General features: G+C 37.7%; 1 protein-coding gene across 9 annotated transcripts in view; it reads left to right on the top strand.

The window, feature by feature from the left end:
* Window positions 1–12,363, top strand: part of PHLDB2 (pleckstrin homology like domain family B member 2) — a 246,037-nt gene that overhangs the window by 118,380 nt on the left and 115,294 nt on the right. The gene's annotated exons all lie outside the window — the stretch shown is intronic.

Raw genomic sequence — 12,363 nt, forward strand, 5'->3', positions numbered from 1 at the left:
GAGCTAAGGTTCTTTGAAAAGTAACAGTTGTGTCTATTCATGATTCCCTTTTCATATCCTGGGCTTAAGTTATTTAAAAGGTTTTGTGTTTTATTTTATTGTTTTCGTTTTACATATTTAATGTGGAAATTTAAACATTATATGTACTTGAGAAACTCTGTAAAGTCCCCAAAACGTTTATACCTGGGGTTTCCTTTAAAAGTGAGGGGGAATAGAGCTTTTGCTCTTAGTTGACTAGCATAGCCTTCACCTCTTGAGACCCAGAGGTTTGCAAATCCCAGCCTTTTTCACAAATGAAAAAATGAGATGTTGGGCTAGGAGTAGCCATCATTTCAATTTGCAGGCTTCAGTCTGTTTCATGCAACTGGCAGACGCTGTTCTTTTGGGCTGAGGACTGACTTTAGGGGGTGTCTCCTGGATCCCCATTTGAAGTGAGGGAGGAAAAGATAGCTGGGAAATTCTCCTAAGAGCTTGCTACCTCCTATCTTAAAGAACACCAGACGAAAGCTGGAACTCTTTAGCAACCTTTTCAGAAACATTTTATTTACTGGCTTTTGCACAAGAGAGGGAAGAAAAAACTGAAATGATTAAACCCACCACTGGAGTTTGCTGTTTTCCTCAAAGCCCTCTTTTCAGGTCTGTACTGTAATGCAGGGGTTGATTCTGGAGTGCACCAGAGGACTTGCTGTGAAAAACGTGATTGCTTTTAAATACTTTTAAAGAGCAGTTGAGGTTATGACTCTGTATGCTAATTCTCAACCCTTAGCAGAAAGGCGGTTGGCTCTATGAATAACTTGGAAAGACAGTGGTTTTGTACATCTTCCAAGTGGAATACATGTGCTTTATAAATCTGACTGTTAGATCTTGATGTACTTTACTTATTAACTGTGGAAATGTCATCTATTTGAAACAAAAACAACTTTTAAGTGATGTGCTTTATTATAAAGCCCTGGTATACACAGCAGCTGTGGTTCTGAATGGAGGCGGGTGGAGTGGGGGTAACTTGCTCCCCAGTGGTTATTGGCCAGTGTCTGCAAACATTTTTGGTTGTCCCAACTCGGGGCAGGGGACAACCCCAGTTGCCAACTGGGGCTGGCCTCTAGTGGGTAGAGGCCTCAGATGATGCTGTGTAATATCCTATAATGCACAGGACACACAAACGATGAATATCTAGCCCCAAACTCTTCACTAGGGTATTACCTTGAGGGCATATGTTAACAAGATTAGGGATCTTAATCTAATTTGGATCTTCTAGAAACTGGCTGTATTTTTGCTCAACACAGAGAGACCTTTTTGTCTGCAGCAGATTCTTTTGTCCTTGGCATTAAGAGTCTTAATATACCATAGACGTGAAGGAACTTGTGTTCACTGACTTTGAGTTGGCTTAAAATTACAGAATTTTGGAGTGCTACAGTGCAAGGGAGCCTCAGAGATCACTGAGCTCAACTTTTTTGTTTTATAGACACAAAAACTGAGATGCCCAGAGATAGTGACTGGTAAAGTCTCAAGTGTGTTAGTGACAGATGTTAGTTTTAGATAAAACCCAGGATTAGAGAATTTAGAAACTGATATTCAGGCATATGTAAGTTTTTAAAAAATGGACCTGACCCTTTGTGAGAATTTAGAGGTCACATTCTCTGTGAGGAAATAAATAAACTCTTTGATGGGGGAAGGGTAGCATTAGCCATGGTGACTGTGGAGCATATGCCTGGGTGTGTCAGCCCCAAGAAGAACATAATTCTATTGTGCGACCTGTGACACTCCACGTCTGATGCCTGCACCATCCTTCCCATGGCAAAGTGGGCAACAGATGGTTCCACATTCATAGCAGATGCTATGGTACAAAACAGAACATTTGAGATTTTTTGTTCCTCCCTGCCTTATGGGTTAAGAGTAGAGGGCATGAATGGATAGGGTTGTCTTGGAGAGAAGAGAGGATGAGAGAGGCCTCCTGAATACAGAGTTAAAAAAGACATCTGGCATATAAGGAAATGAGCATGCTTTTGGGCAGTTGTGAGGGATATTCATAAGCTGATGAGTGGATATGTAAGATAAATGTGATATTTGCGTAGAACTTGGGTTAGAAATCTGAAGACATTTCAAGCTTGGCACTTCTTTGGGGGAATAGGGCAAAATAATAATGGGGGTAAAAGGAATCTCAGAAATCCTCTTATCTGAATCTGCTCACTTGGCTAGTGAGAACCTCCTAACTCCTGTTTCATTGTACTTTCTTGTACAACCCCCAGTCTGTATCTTTCCATCTGTTTACTTAGTGGGGAAGAAAATGATAGTAATATAAAGTTTTTGTTCATTTTCTGGGAGAGTGTAAAAAGCATGTATTTGTGAATAGCTCTGCTTATAGAAAGGAGTTATCTCAAAGAGTTTTTGACGATCAGAAAAGTTGTGCACATATGGCTGCTCTCACATTTTACATTACTACGATTACCCATTAGTCCTGTGATTATGGATTTTAGTTGTGTGCTAAGTGGTCCTGCCATGGTAGTTATAATCCTCAAATCTGGGAGGTTCTGGAAATATAGGAGAATTTTTTAGTGTGCCTTTCTTGGAAGAGCTCCGAACCTCGCTGTGGTAGGTTCTTATCATTTTGACAACTAGCCAATGGGTGTACCTCAAAGCCGAGTACATAGTAGTATATTTAGAAATGATTCAGAAGTGATGACTTTTTAAAGAGGGCTGCTCTCTGCAGGTGCTGCAGTAAAGGGGTATAGCACCCTTTTCATTATCACCTTTCGGGTAGTCATTCTTTTTTTTTTTTTTGGTCGTGTAGTCATTCTTGTTACTTATTTTTCAGGTGATGGAAGAGAAGATGAGTTTGTTTTTTTTATAATTGTTTGGCTGGAAATATTTGTTGGCATTTGATTAATGTGACTCTTATCTTTTGAAAGTGAATAAAACCAAAAAGGGTAGCTCAGGTTTTCAAATCCCTTCAAAATAAGTATTTGGTAAGGCAGAACTTGTTTCTGCCACCCAGAAATTCTAGCCTTCTAAGGGTTAATTTGCAGAGTTGTTTTCATGGTATTGAGGAATGTTTTTAGATGTTGAAAAGAAGGTTGGTGCTGTATCTGCTTTAAAGGCAAGATTGTTATCTATAGCAGCTAATGATCGACAGGGGAAACCCAAATATAAAAATCATTTTTATTGAAATTCAGTGGGAAGGCTAGGGGCTGGAGAAGCTCGCCATACAAAGAAACAGGTAAATAAGGTATAGAGTAACAGGCTGAGTTATCTGGAGACTTTCCTGAGAGGTTTTTTTACAAGAGATATTTGTTTTGCTTAGTGTGAGTGGGTTGAGTTTATTAGATGAACTCCTTTTCCTTACTTTGCAAATTAAGGGGAAGAAAAAGTTTGTTCATGCCTATATTTAATATTGTTACCTCAAGCAGGGTCAGCTTTTTCCAAGATTTGCTGCTAAATCTAGAGTTCAGTGGAAATCAGTGTTGATCATCTTAGAATATTTTGTTTGCATGCAGCATGTGACCTCTCCAGATGGCGATGTGCTTGTGGAATCAGCATAAGGAATGGCAAAAACGCTAAAAGTTACAATCTTTCTCCTCGATTTGTTTCTTGAGCACCGTATTGCTAAAACAAGGGCAGGTAAAAGCAAAGGAAAGCCAGCTTTTGCGTTCGTTTGTCCAGTTCAGATGCAGCCTGAGTAGTGCTTCATAGTCAAGAGATATTCAGAGGGGACTGGGAAGTGAGGTCTGGCTGCCACACTGCTTACATCATTGCAGAAGTAGGTTTTTGAAAACATATTTAGTAAGGAAATTGCAAGCCATGGGAATGTAGACAAAATATTTCTTATACATCTTGCCGAGTCAAATAGCCGTATTATGTTACACTAACATAACTCTGACCAGGCCTTCTTCCCACTACATTATGCTGAAATAATTTACCATGCCCTTGGAATGTCATGGGCAACCGCACCGGTGCAATCTTTTCCCAGTTAGGTAGCTGCCACCTTATCACTAAAACATGTTTCTGTTCTGTAGTCATTTCCATTTCCTGCGTTGTATAACTGGCACTCCTGTGTTATTTAACCTGTGTCTATGGGAGCCTAGAAAGTTGGAGCCGAAAGAACATCTAGTTCACCCTCACCATTTTAAATATGGAGAAACCTCTGCTAAAACAAGGTGAAGACGGGCCAAGGGATTTGCTCTGGCTCTTTCTTCTGTTGGTTATTTTGGCAGAACCAGGACGAGGGTCGGGTATCCTGACTCATGTTCCTGGCAGTGTGTCCCGTATTTTTTGCGCTAGATTGGCCATGACAATAAAAATAACATCCTAATGTAACCATTTCCTTTATTAGGGCTTTTGTTCAGATATAAAAAACAGCATTGATTAAATTTAGTGTAGTCAGTTGTTTACTGACCTCTGCTGATTCAAGTCCTTTTTCCTTTTCCTTCCAAGCAAGATAAATGGTTAAAAAAGGTAGGTCGCAGCAAAGGGAAATATTGTCTATAACACCCACTTTGCGTAACCTACAGTTAAGTAATGAAGAGGTGATATCATTATTGTTTTGTTTTGTTTACTTTATAGTATTTTTTTAAAACCCATCCACTCAGTTTTTGAGTTAAAGGGAAGAACACTATGACCATGGGTGATGTGGTCACGCTGTGTTTGTTCCATCCATCCTGAGCCTACTTATCCCCTGACTATTCCCAGTTCACAAGTATTGGGTAAGGGAATGGAGAATAGTACGTTTGGATTTGGTGAATGTTACTTTGAAAAAACAGAAGCTGACTCTGAAGAGAATGTATTTTGATCGGTAGTGTGGAATGGGGACAGGAGGCTGTAAAGATCAGAGTTTGCTCCACCAACTCTCAGCTTCCAATTCCAGCCCATAGGGGTGGTTTCAGGGTCAAGAGAGAGCATCTTCATCCCCATGTGATCCCAGAGTCAATATTTTTCTTGCATAAATTGGTTTTAGAGGATGCTTTTTCCTGGAGTACCCCTCTGCTTCAGGAAGTAAATCTGAAGCACAGGTGCAAACAGACATTCAAGACCTCCAACTTAGTTATTCCATGACTCTCTGCTTCTTGGCTTTGTCTCACTGTGGTGATCACATAATACAGGAGGATTGTTCAGAGGCTACAGTCAGAATCACCTAAACCCGGGGATGAATTATGCCAATGATCAGGAATAAGAAACATCTGGAAATATTTGCTTTACTTGGGAAAATTTTAGAAACCTTTATCTTCAACTAAAGCTATCTTAGGATTCTATAAAGAACCCTGAAAATATGGGTCTGTAATTTCCTACCTAAAGAACTCTCCCACTTTCAGAGAAGCCATCACATAATTTAAGAATCTATAAAGTATGTTGGTCTCTGTCTTAGCATAAATATGGAAGGGTGTGTGTGTGTGTTTTAATGGTTTTTTGAGGCTGAAATTCTTCAAGATATGGCAGGTTTGTCAGTTTTTGTGTTTACATTTTAACTTTCTGAAGAGGTGGGTTTTATTTGAATTTGCATAGTAGTGAAATTTAGCTATTGTGACCTACCATTATCTTGCAAGTATCCGAAATATAATGGCCTGATACTTGTAATCTAGACAATGCATTTCCTTTCAGATTTCTCCAAGGTACTTAAAAAAAAAAAATCTGCTTTTAGGAGCTTAATTCAATATGACAGAAGGTTAGTATTTCGTACTTTTTAAAAAATCAGCAAGGAGCCACTGTATGAACACATCCTTCTTTGTAAACTGAGCCACTATCATTTTTAAGTCAGTATATATTCATATATTTTTATTGAAATTTATTGAAATATATCATATTGGTTTTCGGAATGCACACATCTTTTACTTTTTAAATATTTTTATTATGGAAAATTTTAAACATACATAAAAATTAAAAGAATAATGCAGTGAAATCTCATGTACCCATCATTCAGTTTCAACAGTTACCTACATATGCTGATATTGTTTCATCTGTAGACCTTACTTCCCCCCAAACATAGATTGTTATAAAGCAGATTCCAAATACTGTAGTATTTTATTCATAAAAAATTTAAAATATAAATCTAAGAGCTTAGGATTTTTAAAAAATACAGCAAATCATTATCACACCTAAAAACAAAAATGGCAGTAATTAAAATATCTTTTTTCCAGTCAGTGTTCAGATTCTCTGATTGTCACATAAAATTTTTGTTTAATAGTTGGATTGTTCAAAACAGAATCCAAACAAGGTCTGCATATTGCATTTAATTGTTAATTGGTGTATCTCCTGGTTCTTTTTAAATCTAGAACTGTTCCCTCTCTTATTTTTTTCCTTGCCATTTGCTGGTTGAAGACATTGGTTATTTTTCTGTAGACTTCCACATGTTTTAGATTTAAGTGATACTGTCTCCATAGTGTTGTTTAATGTATTCCTCTGTTCTTTGTATTTTCTGTAATTGGAGACACCATGTTTTGTTGTTTTTTTTTTAATAAATGTATTTATTTATTTATTTTTGGCTGTGTTGGGTCTTCGTTGCTGCACACGGGCTTTCTCTAGTTGTAGCGAGTGGGGGCTACTCTTGGTTGCGGTGCGTGGGCTTCTCACTGTGGTGGCTTCTCTTGTCACGGAGCACGGGCTCTAGGCGCGCGGGCTTCAGTAGTTGTGGCACACAGGCTCAGTAGTTGTGGCTCGCGGGCTCTAGAGCACAGGCTCAGTAGTTGTGGCACAGGGGCTTAGTTGCTCCGCGGCATGTGGGATCTTCCTGGACCAGGGCTTGAACCCGTGTCCCTTGCACTGGCAGGCGGATTCTTAACCACTGCACTACCAGGAAAGTCCGCAGACAGCATGCTTTTAATTTGAGAACTTTCCTACCGCATCATTCTGTTGAACTTAATTTATAACATATATATATATATATATATATATACTTATTACATTCATATTGTGTCTCCTTCAAATATTGCTAAAGCTGTTTTTTAAATTTTATTTATTTATTTATACAGCAGGTTCTTATTAAGCTATTTTATACATATCAGTGTATACATGTCAATCCCAATCTCCCAATTCATCCCACCACATCCCCACCCCCTGCTTTCCCCCCTTGGTGTCCATACGTTTGTTCTCTACATCTGTGTCTCTATTTCTGCCCTGCAAACCGGTTCATCTGTACCATTTTTCTAGATTTCACATATATGCGTTAATATACGATATTTGTTTTTCTCTTTCTGACTTACTTCACTCTGTATGACAGTCGCTGGGTCCATCCACATCTCTACAAATGACCAATTTCATTCTTTTTATGGTTGAGTAATATTCCATTGTATATATGTACCACATCTTCATCGATTTGTCTGTCGATGGGCATTTAGGTTGCTTCCATGACCTGGCTGTTGCTGCAATGAACGTTGGGGTGCATGTGTCTTTTTTCCTTTTTTTTTTTAACATCTTTATTGGAGTATAATTGCTTTATAATGTTGTGTTAGTTTTTGCTGTACAACAAAGTGAATCAGCTATATGTATACATATATCCCCATATCCTCTCCCTCTTGCGTCTCCCTCCCAACCTCCCTATGCCACCCCTCTAGGTAGTCACAAAGCACCGAGCTGATCTCCCTGTGCTATGCAGCTGCTTCCCACTAGCTATCTATTTTACATTTGGTAGTGTATATATGTCCATGCCACTCTCTCACTTCGTCCCAGCTTACCCTTCCCCCTCCCCGTGTCCTCAAGTCCATTCTCTATGTCTGAGTCTTTATTCCTGTCCTGCTCCTAGGTTCATCACAACCATTTTTTTTTAATTCCATGTATACGTGTTAGCATACAGTATTTGTTTTTCTCTTTCTGACTTACTTCAATCTGTATGACAGACCCTAGGTCCATCCACCTCGCTACAAATACTCAGTTTCATTCCTTTTTATGGCTGAGTAATATTCCATTGTATATATGTACCATGTCTTCTTTATCCATTTGTCTGTCAATGGACATTTAGGTTGCTTCCATGACCCGGCTATTGTACATAGTGCTGCAATGAACATGGGGATGCAAGTGTCTTTTTGAATTATGGTTTCCTCTGGGTATATGCCCAGTAGTGGAATTGCTGGATCATATGGTAATTCTATTTTTAGTTTTTTAAGGAACCTCCATACTGTTCTCCATAGTGGCAGTATCAATTTACATTCCCACCAACAGTACAAGAGGGTTCCCTTTTCTCCACACCCTCTCCAGCATTTGTTGTTTGTAGATTTTCTGATGGTGCCCATTCTAACCAGTGTGAGGTGATACCTCATTGTAGTTTTGATTTGCATTTCTCTAATGATTAGTGATGTTGAGCATTCTTTCATGTGTTTGTTGGCAATCTGTATATCTTCTTTGGAGAAATGTCTGTTTAGGTCTTCTGCCCATTTTTTGATTAGGTTGTTTGTTTTTTTAATATTGAGCTGCATGAGCTGTTTATATATTTTGGAGATTAATCCTTTGTCCATTGATTCATTTGCAAATATTTTCTCCCATTCTGAGGGTTGTCTTTTCATCTTGTTTATAGTTTCCTTTGCTATGCAAAAGCTTTTAAATTTCATTACGTTCCATTTGTTTTTATTTCCATTACTCTGGGAGGTGGGTCACAAAAGATCTTGCTGTGATTTATGTCAAAGAGTGTTCTTCCTATGTTTTCCTCTAAGAGTTTTATAGTGTCTGGTCTTACATTTAGGTCTTTAATCCATTTTGAGCTTATTTTTGTGTATGGTGTTAGGGAGTGTTCTAATTTCATTCTTTTACATGTAGCTGTCCAGTTTTCCCAGCACCACTTCTTGAAGAGACAGTCTTTTCTCCATTGTATATCCTTCCTCCTTTGTCATAGATTAGTTGATCATAGGTGTCTGGGTTTATATCTGGACTTTCTATCCTGTTCCATTGATCTATATTTCTGTTTTTGTGCCAGTACCTTACTGTCTTGATTACTGTAGCTTAGTAGTATAGTCTCAAGTCAGGGTGTCTGATTCCTCCAGCTCCATTTTTTCCCCTCAAGATTGCTTTGGCTATTCAGGGTCATTTTTATCTCCATACAAATTATGCAATTTTTAGATCTAGTTCTGTAAAAAATGACATTGGTAATTTAATGGGGATTGCATTGAATCTGTAGATTGCTTTGGGTAGTATAGTCATTTTCACAGTATTGATTCTTCCCATCCAAGTACATGGTATATCTCTCCATCTGTTTGTGTCATCTTTGATTTCTTTCATCAGTGTCTTATAGTTTTCTGAGTACAGGTCGTTTACCTCCTTAAGTAGGTTTATTTCTAGGTTTTATATTCTTTTTCCTGCAATGGTAAATGGGAGTGTTTCCCTAATTTCTCTTTCTGATCTTTTGTTGTTAGTGTATAGGAATGCAAGAGATTTCTGTGCATTAATTTTGTATCCTGCAACTTTACCCAATTCATTGATTAGCTCTAGTAGTTTTCTGGTGACATCTTTAGCATGATCTATGTATAGTATCATGTCATCTGCAAACAGTGGCAGTTTTACTTATTCTTTTCCAGTTTGGATTCCTGTTATTTCTTTTTCTTCTCTGATTACCGTGGCTAGGACTTCCAAAACTATGTTGAATAATAGTGGCAAGAGTAGACATCCTTGTCTTGTTCCTGATCTTAGAGGAAATGCTTTCAGTTTTTCACCATTGAGAATGATGTTTGCTGTGGGTTTGTCATATATGACCTTTATTATGTTGAGGTATGTTCCCTCTATGCCCACTTTCTGGAGAGTTCTTATCATGAAAGGGTGTTGAATTTTGTCAAAAGGTTTTTCTGCGTCTATTGAGATGATCATATGGTTTTTATTCTTCAATTTGTTAATATGGTGTATCACATTGATTGATTTGCATATATTGAAGAATCCTTGCATCCCTGGGTTAAACCCCTCTTGATCATGTTGTATGATCCTTTTAATGTGTTGTTGGATTCTGTTTGCTAATATTTTGATGAGGATATTTTCATCTATATTCATCAGTGATATTGGTCTGTAATTTTCTTTTTTTGTAGTATCTTTGTCTGGTTTTGGTATCAGGGAGATAGTGATGGTGATGGTGGCCTCATAAAATGAGTTTGGAAGTGTTCCTTCCTCTACAGTTTTTTGGAAGAGTTTGAGAACGATGGGTGTTGGCTCCTGTCTAAATGTTTGATAGAATTCACCTGTGAAGCTATCTGGTCCTGGACTTCTGTTTGTTGGAAGCTTTTTAATCACAGTTTCAATTTCATTCCTTGTGATTGGTCTGTTCATATTTTCTGTTTCTTCATGGTTCAGTCTTGGAAGGTTATACCTTTCTAAGAATTTGTCCATTTCTTCATGGTTGTCCATTTTATTGGCATAGAGTTGCTTGTAGTAGTCTCTTAGGATGCTTTGTATTTCTTCAGTGTCCATTGTAACTTCTCCTTTTTCATTTCTAATTTTATTGACTTGAGTCCTCTCCTTCTTTTTCTTGATGAGTCTGGCTAAAGGTTTATCAATTTTGTTTATCTTCTCAAAGAACCAGCTTTTAGTTTTATTGATCTTTGCTATTGCTTTCTTTGTTTCTATTTCATTTATTTCTGCTCTGATCTTTATGATTTTTTTCCTTCGACTAGCTTTGGATTTTGTTTGTTCTTTTTCTAGTTGCATTAGGTGTAAGGTTAGATTGTTTATTTGAGATTTTTCTTGTTTCTTGAGGTAGGCTTGTATTGCTATAAACTTCCCTCTTAGAACTGCTTTTGCTGCATCCCGTAGGTTTTGGATCGTCGTGTTTTTGTTGTCATTTGTGTCCAGGTATATTTTGATTTGTTCTTTGATTTCTTCAGTGATCTCTTGGTCCTTTAGTAACGTATTGTTTAGCCTCCATGTGTTTGTGTCTTTTACATTTTTTTCCCTGTAATGGATTTCTAATCTCATAGGGTTGTTGTTGGAAAAGATGCTTGAGATGATTTCAGTTTTCTTAAATTTACTGAGGCTTGATTTGTGACCCAAGATGTGATCTATCCTGGAGAATGTTCTGTGTGCACTTGAGAAGAAAGTGTAATCTGCTGTCTTCGGATGGAATGTTCTATAAATCTCAATTAAATCTATCTGGTCTATTTTGTCATTTAAAGCTTGTGTTTCCTTATTCATTTTATGTCTGGGTGATCTGTCCATTGGTGTTAGTGAGGTGTTAAGATCTCCCACTGTTATTGTGTTACTGTTGATTTCCTCCTCTATAGTTGTTAGCGTTTGCCTTATGTATTGAGATGATCCATGTTGGGTGCATATATATTTATAATTGTTATATCTTCTTCTTGGATTGATCCCTTGATCATTATGCAGTGTCCTTCCTGTCTCTTGTAACATTCTTTATTTTAAAGTCTGTTTTATCTGATATGAATATTGCTACTCCAGCTTTTTTTAATTTTCCATTTGCACGGAATGTCTTTTTCCATCCCCTCACTTTTAGTCTATATGTGTCCCTAGGTCTGAAGTGGGTTTCTTTTAGACAGCATACAGATTGGTCTTGTTTATGTATCCTTTCAGAGAGCCTGTGTCTTTTGGTTGAAGCATGTAATCTATTTACATTTAAGGTAATTATCAATATGTATGTTCCTATTACCATTTTCTTAAGTTTTGGGGGTTTGTTTTTGTAGGTCCTTTTCTTCTCTTGTGTTTCCCACTTAGAGAATTTCCTTTAGCATTTGTTGTAGAGCTGGTTTGGTGGTGCTGAATTCTGTTAGCTTTTGCTTGTCTGTAAAACTTTTGATTTCTCCACCAAGTCTGAATGAGATCCTTGCTGGGTAGAGTAATCTTGTTTGTAGGTTCTTCCCCTTCATCACTTTAAATATATCATGCCACTTCCTTCTGGCTTGTAGAGGTTCTGTTGAGAAATCAGTTGTTAACCTTGTGGGAGTTCCCTTGCATGTTATTTGTCATTTTTCCCTTGTTGCTTTTAATAATTTTTCTTTGTCTTTGATTTTTGCCAATTTATTACTATGTGTCTCGGTGTGTTTCTCCTTGGGTTTATCCTGCCTGGGACTCCCTGCACTTTTTGGGCTTTGGTGGCAATTTACTTTCCCATGTTAGGGAAGTTTTCAATCATAATCTCTTCAAATATTTTCTCGGGTCCTTTCTCTCTCTCTTCTCCTTCTGGGACCCCTATAATGTGAATGTTGTTGCATTTAATGTTGTCCCAGAAGTCTCTTAGGCTGTCTTCATTTCTTTTCATTCTTTTTTCTTATTCTGTTCCACAGCTGTGAATTCCACCATTGTGTCTTCCAAGTCAGTTATCCATTCTTCTGCCCTAGTTATTCTGTTATTGATTCCTTCTAGTCTATTTTTCATTTCAGTTATTGCATTGTTAATCTCTGTTTGTTCTTCTAGGTGTTTGTTCTTTTATTCTTTTAGGTCTTTGTTAAACATTTC

This window comes from Monodon monoceros, unplaced genomic scaffold (genome assembly GCF_005190385.1).
Source record: "Monodon monoceros isolate NGI ecotype Baffin Bay Population unplaced genomic scaffold, NGI_Narwhal_1 Super_Scaffold_11, whole genome shotgun sequence".
NCBI classification, from domain to species: Eukaryota; Metazoa; Chordata; class Mammalia; order Artiodactyla; family Monodontidae; genus Monodon; species Monodon monoceros.